This window comes from Penaeus monodon, chromosome 36, assembly GCF_015228065.2.
Source record: "Penaeus monodon isolate SGIC_2016 chromosome 36, NSTDA_Pmon_1, whole genome shotgun sequence".
Classification (NCBI taxonomy): Eukaryota; Metazoa; Arthropoda; class Malacostraca; order Decapoda; family Penaeidae; genus Penaeus; species Penaeus monodon.
The window spans coordinates 19,234,259-19,244,258 of NC_051421.1; positions in this window are offsets into that span (position 1 = coordinate 19,234,259).

Below are 10,000 nucleotides of genomic sequence, written 5' to 3' on the forward strand. Positions count from 1 at the left end.
CGTAGATATGATGGAGGGTAGAGAACCACCAAACAATGATCACCCTAACCACTACTCCCCTGGGATAGGATCATGGGTCAGTCACCCCAGTTTAAAAGACCTAGTACAAGATGTCAACATGGTTCCAAGTAGTCGTTCACACACCGTATCATATAATAATTAATAATGATAATAATGTAATAAAAAAGTGTGTTCATATATTTGTATATATATACATAAACACATGTGTATGTATATACATATAGACGTGCGTATATAAATGTCTATATATACATATATATACATGTATATATACATATATACATGTGTGTGTATGTATATGTATAATAGATATATATATATATATACATCTATATATATTATAGATAGATATACTTATATATATTATATATACTATCTTTTATACAAGTCTATAATGTGGTATGTGTATATATAATATCTATCTATATATATATATATAGTATATATATATATATATTATACAGACACACACAATAACTATATACTTCATATATTGTGGTGTATAATATATAATATATATATATATATATATTATATATATATATATATCTATATATATAATCAAACACATGTGTATATATACATATACACGGGCGTATATGTCTATATATACATGTAAGTATATATGTGTGTGTATGTATATATATACATACACACATATATCTCTCTTTTAACGGTAGGTTCATGTCTGAGCCGCCGACACACATATATACTATATATAAATATATCACATCGTAAATATACATATATTATAGTGTGTTTATATGGTGTATAGATACATCTACACCATGGTATTATATATTACACAGTACACGTGCGTATGTAAATGTCTATATATATACATATAAGATACATAGTATAACCCTATACATATATATATTATACCATTATAATAAGTATTATATATGTGTTGGTAGTATATATATTATATCTATATATAATAATATATATATATATATATATAATATTATATATATATATATCTAATATATATATATATTTATATATATATATATGATGAGTATGTATATAATATATATATATATATATATATATATAGATATATATATATATATATATATGATATATATATATATACATAGTATATACACGTATATTATATATACCATACTATATATACATATACTTATATATAATATAATCTATATTATATATATATATATATATAGATATAATATATATATATTATGTGTGTGTGTGTTGTGTTTGTGAGTGTGTTTGTGTGTGTGTGCCCGTGTGTGTGTGTGTGTTGTGTTCAGCATTCGTCTAAAAGTAAGGATGTATGTATTTAGTAAATGTATGTATGTATGTATCTATTATTTATCTAATCTGGCATGTGGTATTGTGCGTAACTGTGGTTTGTATAGTGTTTCTTCGTCCTTTTGCATGACTGCCTTTGTCATCGCAAGGTAACGCAGGACCGCAGGTGATATCGCGCGGGGTTACGTTGCACATGCTTCCTTAGTACAGACAGTAAAATAACACATTGCTTGTTTGACTGATATTTCACTTTTTTTATAATTTCCAATAAGAAAAAATGTCGCAAACAAAAAGTTCTCATTTGTCGGCTTGATGATGAAGTAATAGTAATATTAACATGAACAGTTATCCATTACTTCATCCAGCTTTTATAAACGCGATATTATAATCAGCGGTATCCTGTAGACGGCAATAGTGTGGTGCTGGCAGTCATAGAAAAAGGCTTCTCATCCCTAAACTTCATCTTTTAGCCAAGTTTCCTTGCCTGTTCCTCCAGATGCTGATCAACGTGCTGGGCCCATGTTTCAGTCTAATCTTCTCCAGATTTTTGCTGGAGATGGGAACTCATCAACTACTTGGGTATGACTTCAATAGCTTCAGTTCTGTGGAATTCTCTGGGACGATACTGGGCACGCTTGCTGGAGGAAATTTAGCTGAGAGAAAAGTGGCTTTACTTGCTCCCTCGCGTGTCCGCTCCTCTTGCTGTCAGCATTCGCCACATCGTCAGGGTCATGCTCTTCTCCTACTCCATTATAAGTAGAGGGTCAGCTTTGTTTGGCATCATTAGGACAAGGGAGTGTGGCATCTCAAATATGATATACCTTTGGGTGACTGAAGAGAATGATAAATTTTGGGTAAATAAGGAAAAGATGTCTTTTCATTTTATCTCCCAGGGATTAGCTGCGGTCTCTTATCTAACTTGTGCTTACTGATTATCCACACTACTTTTTCGTCAAGCGACGCGGAATAGCAAACGCCATAGATGGCAGGCGGTCTCACAGGGCCCATCTTAGCCCCCTCCTGGTACGGTTCCTACAAGAGAATTACGACTACACGGGAGCCACACTCATCACGAGCGCGTAGTGCTTCACTGCTGCGTCGGCGCCGCCCTCTTCCGCCGATCCAGGACCGGGTCGCGGACAGCTTTGGGCCCGAGCAGTCCAAGATCCCACGTGCGGGCTGCTGCTGCGAGTGATTCGCCCCCCCCCCCCCCCCCCCCGGCACCTTCACCAATCTCCACATCCTAAAAGTCGCCGAGACTGCAATCTCGCTGTGAGTGGGCCTTAACTCTCAACAGTTGGCTAAACTTATTGCGTAATGCCTGTTGCTGTGCAAGCAGCAGGTTCTCTCTCCAGGATGCAGCTTTGTGTGTTACCACGTCTGCTGTGGCATTTAGTCGCTCGTGTAATCGTATCTCTCGGTGTTATCCGATTGGCCAAAAAATCAGCATGAGAGCCGGTTACATGGCTAGTACGGCCACCATTGCTGCCCAACGAATGCAGGTAAGGCTAATAATGCGCTACTTAGCATGTACCATTTAGTATTATCCTTAATTTTTAAAATCTCCATTCGGTCCTAAAAACGTTGGCAGAATTCGATTTTCTGCAGCAGTGCAGTATGATCCAGACATAAAATGGCTGACTGTAGTCATCGGGTTGTGGGGGCTTCGAGTGGGCAGCTAATGGGATCGATAACCTCATCATGGTGCACTACATGGCCTGGAAAAACTGACATCCACAATCGTGCCACATTCTGATGGTTGGCATTGCTTTGTTACCGTTGGCCCGGCGATAGGTGAGTACGACTCCGACAGTGAATCTCTCTCTCTCCTCCTCTCTCTCTCTCTCTATTCTCTCTCTCTCTCTCTCTATCTCTCTCTCTCTCTCTCTCTCTCTCATCTCTTTCTGCTCTCTCTCTCTCTCTTCTCTTCTCTAGCTGTGCGTTGTGTTTGTTTATGGTGCGTTTATGTACATTGAGTAAGCACTAAAGAATTCTGTAATCCGAAGTACTGGAATTCCTCTCAACTCGAGCGTTTCTTCCAGGCCCTGATCCGAGACCTGAGCGAGAGCTATTCGCAAGCATGCTGGTCTTGGCCGGCATGGCCGGCCGTGGCCTTTGTGCTCTGGGTCCTTATGCCGCGGTCCGATGGCTTACGACCGGCGAAGGAGCGAGACAACGAAATCCAATCTCCATGATTAATAAATCCGTTCTCACTGAGAATGTGTTTCTTTCCTGATATCCTATATAATACATACATACATATACATATATATAGATATATAGATATATATATATATATATATATATATATAGATAGATATATATATTTATATATATATATATTACATATATAGTGGTCGTGTGGTTTGTGTGTGTATCATCGTCTGCCTGTTTCATGACACTGGAGGGGGAAGTATGCCTTTCCATTTTCCGGCCTATGTTTCGACCCATATATCATGAAGGGAGGAGCATTCAATTAATTTTAGCCGTGGCATAATTATCTGTTCAAAATTGAGTTCGACTGGTTAACATGACGTTCCTTTTCCAGTTTATCTTCAGTCCAGTTTTCAAACTTTCTGTATGATTGCTACAGTTCATTTCTGACTCGCCGAAGAGAACAAGAATTAAACGTTGCAAATTTAGATTGTTTAAAGCTTGCCCATTTTAATCCCTTCTCCACCAATCTAGCTAGTTAAAAATATTTCACCAGGAGATCTAACAGTTTGGCGAGAATGGTGTCGCCCGTCGAACCCCTTTTTGTATAGATTTTGTCCGTTTCGTCTTGGGAGCTTAATGGTCGCGTTGCATCTGTATTATTCCAGTCAATATTCTGTTATAGATTTACGAGATGGAATGTATTCCCTATGTTCTTGCTTTCGAATAGTTTGCCAATACTTTCTTATTATACTGAGTTGAATCGATTAATTAATCCCATACGCAACGTGTACTGTATTTATTTAATCTTTTCTCTTATTGGTATTTTGTGGAAGTGGCCCGCTGTTGAGAATCCACTGCCGAAAACATGCCTGTTCTCTTTGTGTTCGAACCTAGTGTGTCGATGACATTGTTTAACAAAATTTGTAGATACATGAGGCTTGATGAGGTCGGTATTTATTGAGATCCTTGTTTCATCTCTTTTGTGAAATAAATAATGCTCATTTTCAAGCGTTCGAAGCTTTTACCACTGATCAGGGATTGGTGGGATAGTTTTATTGATGCAATTTCTCCTGCATTTATTGCGATGTTTATGCACGGCTGTCCTGTCTTAGTGGTTTCCACTTTCCGGCCTTTTAGTGAGACTTATTTCTCAGTTGTGTGAAGCTCGTGACTCCTCAGTTCAGTGCATTTAATTCTGTCCGTGAGTGGTCATCGGTGCTGTCTAAAGCTCATAAAGCTCCCACTTTGGAATTCAAACTCCTTTACGTCAGTTCTTTATTGTACTGATTTTCCTGTTTGGAGTCCGTTTAGCTACTTTCATAATGGTTTCGAAATCGGGTGTTTCGTTTATTTTTTATTGTGTCAATTTGCGTACATCTTTAGTCAGTTCTCGTTAATTCTATTATGTTGGTTCGTTTGACGTATATATTACATATAATGCGTGTGTGTTTGTTGTGTGTGTGTGAAGAAAAGATTCTATGGCCAGTCAAGAATTCGAAATCCTACAGTGACTCATCAGTTTTCTCAATGGACAGGAGTTCCTAAGTGTCTAATTTGCCTGATTTTACTCGTGCACCCACCAAATTTCCTGCTCTTTATCTTGAGAAAATTTCAGGTAGGATTTTGTAGTTATTAAAAAACAGAACACACAACGGCAACGAGACAGATAAAACTTGAGAATGTGTGTATGTGTGTGTGTATATATTATATATATATACATATAGATATATATATCTATTATATATATATATTATATATATATATAGATATAGATATATAGATACATATTATATATATATATCATATATATATATATATATATATTTATAGGTATGTATGTATGTATGTATTAGAGTATGTATGATGTATGTATATATATATAATATATATATCTAATATATCGATATATATAGATATATAGATATAGACATTAGACACAGTAAATAAATTAGAGGACGTGGATCTATAGACAGTATATATATATATATATAGATATATATATATAATATATTATATCAATGTGTGTGGGTGTGTGTTGTGTGTGTGTGTGTGTTGTGTGTGTGTGTGTGGGTGGTGTGTGTAGAGTGTGTGTGTGTGTGTGCGTGCGTTGTGTGTGTGGTGTGTGTGTGTGTGTGGGTGGTTGTGTGTTGTGGGTGTGTGTGTGTGTGTGTGTGTGTGTGTGTGTGTGTATGTGTGTGTGTATATATATTTATATATAGATAGATAAATATTATATATAAATATATATATATACATATATATACACACACACAGTATCTGTTTCGCAGCTTTATTGAGAGAACAGACGTAGATCTTGGTGGTAGGACCGTAGCGGAGGCGGCGGCCAGCTCCTACAGGCAAAGGGGGTAGAAAGTGTTCGCGGTTCAGGGAACGGACTCGGACTGACTCCTTTGGGTCGTGCTAGGTCGCTTCTACCCTAGGCGTGGGTGGGGACACAGCTGCTACCGTCGGTTACCCCTCCAAGCGTTTCCTGTTGTCGCGGAAGGTGAGGTCATGTCCCAGGCGGTCTACAGCTGTCAGGGCAGATTCCTGATTATGGATTCACACTAATAGTTATAACTGTCTCTGAACCCTAGTCAGGCTAGCTAGCAGGTGTCAGTCACAGTTGTTATGACGGCTGACTCTTATGATGGAGAGTACAGCACAGTAAGGGAAAACAACGAGAGGACTGTCTTAGGGTTAGCGTGGATTGCGGGGACCAATGTCGGCGCCCAGCCTGTAGGCTAGGCTGACCTGACCTTATCCACGTCAGCGTCTTGAGCACGAACTGGAGTAAACGGGTCTTCCTGGGAAAAAGCAGTAGCATCCACTGAAACACATGGTGGTGGAAGAGTAATGGTGCAGCTAGGGACAGGCTTGCAGGAAGTATGGAGGAGCGAGTGAGGTACCGGTTCCTATTTAATGACCTCCAATTACTCGGACAACTACTAACGCCTCGCCCACGAGGCACCTGAGATAGACCTCAAGGGTGACCCAAGTTGGTGGTCCTGAGTAGCTGGTAATCCGTTCTCGAGTGCGTTGTCCTGGTACATCTTCGTGACTGCTCGTCCTGCTCGTCCTTTCTTCCTGGTCCTTGGTATAAACCATCCGTTCCTCGAGGTACAAACATCCTCGAAGGTCTCGCACAGGTTCCTCTTTGAATTCGGATTCGTCTAGAACTTCATCGTAGTCCTCGTCCAGGTCTAACTCGATGGAGTACTCGGTCCACACGTCCTCGCAGAGCTCGTCCAGGTCCTTCTCGGCGCAAGCTCGTCCTTAATCGTCTCGTTAATCTTCGTCTGGATCCACAGTCTTCCAGTCAGGTGCATCCTCTTGGCATCTCAGGGCGGCTTGATACTGCTGCGAACGAGCTCCTGGAGTGACTGGATCAGCGGGCGTCAGCAGGCAGAGCCCTTTCCACTCTATCCTGGGGGCGGCTTAATACCTGCTCTGATGAACTCGGTCCACAGGCCTCTGGCGATCTTCCGGTGACGTCCTTCTCACAGCATCCTAAGGTGACCGTTTTCCTGCAGCAGCGGTCCTCCTCGGTGAGTGTCGGATAATCGTCGGTCCGACTGTTATATATAGTACGAGGAGCCAGACTCATTCACGGTAAGGGCCAGATAGTAAAGAAAAAAAAAACAACAGAGAAGAGTGGGATGTTAGATGCTTACTAGTCCGATTATATAGTAATTTGCAGTTTTTTAATGTTCCTTTATACTTTTATTTTCGTTCTTTTTTCCGTTTGTGTTTGCTTCACAAAGATATAAAGAAGACAATAGGAGAGGGAGGACGTCAGTAGCAATCGCATGGACCTGGCAGGAACTACCAACCGTCTTGATGTAAAATAAGAAAATTGTACATAATGTCCAAGTGGACTCGTCACAACTGACAAAAGCAGGCAAAAGCGATACATCATAGATCTTTTACACCTGCAACTATGACAGACAACAAACCCTATTAATGAAAAAGGTTTCAGTGCTTTGGCTCTGCGTGGAAGTGACTGATGTGAGTGAGTAGTAAGTGTTGTGTGTGTGTGTGTGTGTGTGTGGTGTGGTGTGTGTGTGTGTGGTGTGTGTGTGTGTGTGTGTGTGTGTGTGTTGTGACAGGCGAGCGATGAATTGAGAACGAAAGTGATAGTGAGCGCACACAAGAAAATGTATCACAAAACATGAAGATTAACATTCAATATAACAAAAACTGAGATGAATTAGCAATGCTATTTTATAAAAAATTATTTCAGCTACACCACAGTGAATTCAACATTTAATAATATGCGACTGCATGTACACATTAATGAACGGTGACATGAAAAAATATTCGCAAGCTTTCTAGCAAACGAATCTTCTCAGGGTAAGAAATTCTGAACTGCCGAAGTAGCCATGTCTAGTTATGCATGTCAGACTTCATCGACGGGGGGATCCTAAACCTAAAATGCTGTACAATGAAGCGAACTGAGCTGGGAAAATCTATAAAAAACCTGCTCTCTTCTGTTATCTGCGATGGGCGCTCGTGACATTCCCTCCGGGTATCTAACTATCACAAATCACATGATCACTTGGGATGTACCCAAAACATGCAAGCGACGTCAAGAGGGCGAGGGTCACACCGACTCGAAAGTTGCAGATCGAACGAATAACTTCTGTTTTACTTGTACCTACCATAGGCTTCGGAGCGAGTCTATGACTGGGGGGGGCGAATGTGAAAATTCACAGATTTCAATATTTTTCAAAAAAAGCAAATATGATAACCTGTCATAGGTGGAGAGTGGAGTCTTTGCTTTGGAGGAGGGGGATTCGGATTACCTGGTATAGGTGGCGAAGCGAGTCTTTGCCTTGGGGGAGGGGGATTCGAAAATCAAAAGCTTAAGACATATTTGAAAAATAGCAAACATGACAATCTGCACAAAAAAATTATTCAATAAGTTCCAAAATAAAACTTTATTTAATGTCCTTGACAGTTGTAAGTTCCCTTCACAACATTTAATAGAGAATTTTTTCAAAATTAATCTGGAGTTCTTTACAGATGTAGACTGCGAAAGTCAATTCCGCGGCAGTTCTAGGCAGATTACTTTTCAGGAAGTAGAACAAACAAGTTTGATAATGTTATACAATATATTGTCATTTTTTAGGGGATATAAACTTCCTCTGCCCTTATTGGTGATTTATCTGTGTCGGTATCTGTGTTTAAATGTTATTCATCCAAGACGTACTAATATTTCCCTATATATGCTTTGATACTGATACTGTAGGTCTGTAACTATTAATATACCAATAAACAAATAATCAAAACAATAAACTGTGTAATTTAAACACTAAACTTTTCGGCTTTTGAAGTAATGCCTTTCACACAACATGCGCATGACACAGTTCTCACACAATTATATACTTAGTACATCAGGGGTATTCAAGTTCTGCATTGAATAAATAATCCCAGAAGTAATTATATCCATATGGCTTCCACAATTTATGTGTGTGTTAACTGTGTTTTGTTATAGTGGGGTGGGGAGGGGGCGATTTGCTTAAAAAATAGATTACATGTCCATTCGAACTCTGCTAGTAAGGCGTTCATGAGCCCAGGAGTCTGTCCTTTACATACTACACTCCACTAAAACCTATACAATATTTTAATAAATCAAGTTCAGGGGAAAACCAATGTCTACTGTAAGAGTGTACCCTTTCTGGTAAAATGAGATATTGTATGATTATAGTATATTTTTTTAGTCTGTGTGACGTGAAAACTAAATGTAAAGCACAATTTTTTTCAGCAATTTCTGGGCAGAGATATACTTTCACCCCTCCAGTTTTCATTCTGGGGGGGCTCTCGCCCCTCTGCCCCTTGCTTCCGCCGCCTATGGTACCTACTATTGTAACGATGGAGATCTAGATAGTTTATGCAACCCCGGGTTATATCGAGCATACCTGTGTACTATGATACAGGGGGAGATCCTAACCCCTATACTCAAAATAATTTATATAAAAACGCGTTACAAGCTCTGTTCTAGCGCCCAAAAGAACGTGTCACCAATGAGCAAGGGAACAGTGCTACAGTTATCCAGGTGTCAACACAATCAACCAAATTACGGGAAAAAAGAGCGGTCATCTCTTGGCCCTTTTTACATGTCCCAACCAACCAGAAGGGAAAGAGAAAGTGCAGTCAGGTCGAGACGAGAAAACGCAAGAGGAGAAATAAATTATATTCGTGATGAAGATAAAATCATGAATGCATTAAATTCGTTGCAGTCGAAACAATGTAAATCTCTAATAATGAGGAGAAATTGATTAACTGCTTCATTAATGAACGATGTTCAGTTTGTTGACCACATGCCGTGATCACACAGTAATGCTCTGAGGTCAAAGAATATGTGAGAACGTGCCATTTCCCTGTCACTGACCCCTTTTACCCAACAAAACCCAAACGATTTAAAACCTTTTATGGGAGAAAAAGGGAAGGGGAAAAAGAATAAGGGGCTCAAAATGTCTACTCTGGGGTTTTGTAGACTGGTCGTCGGGAACCGGATCGAGCGGATTTCGAGAGTGTG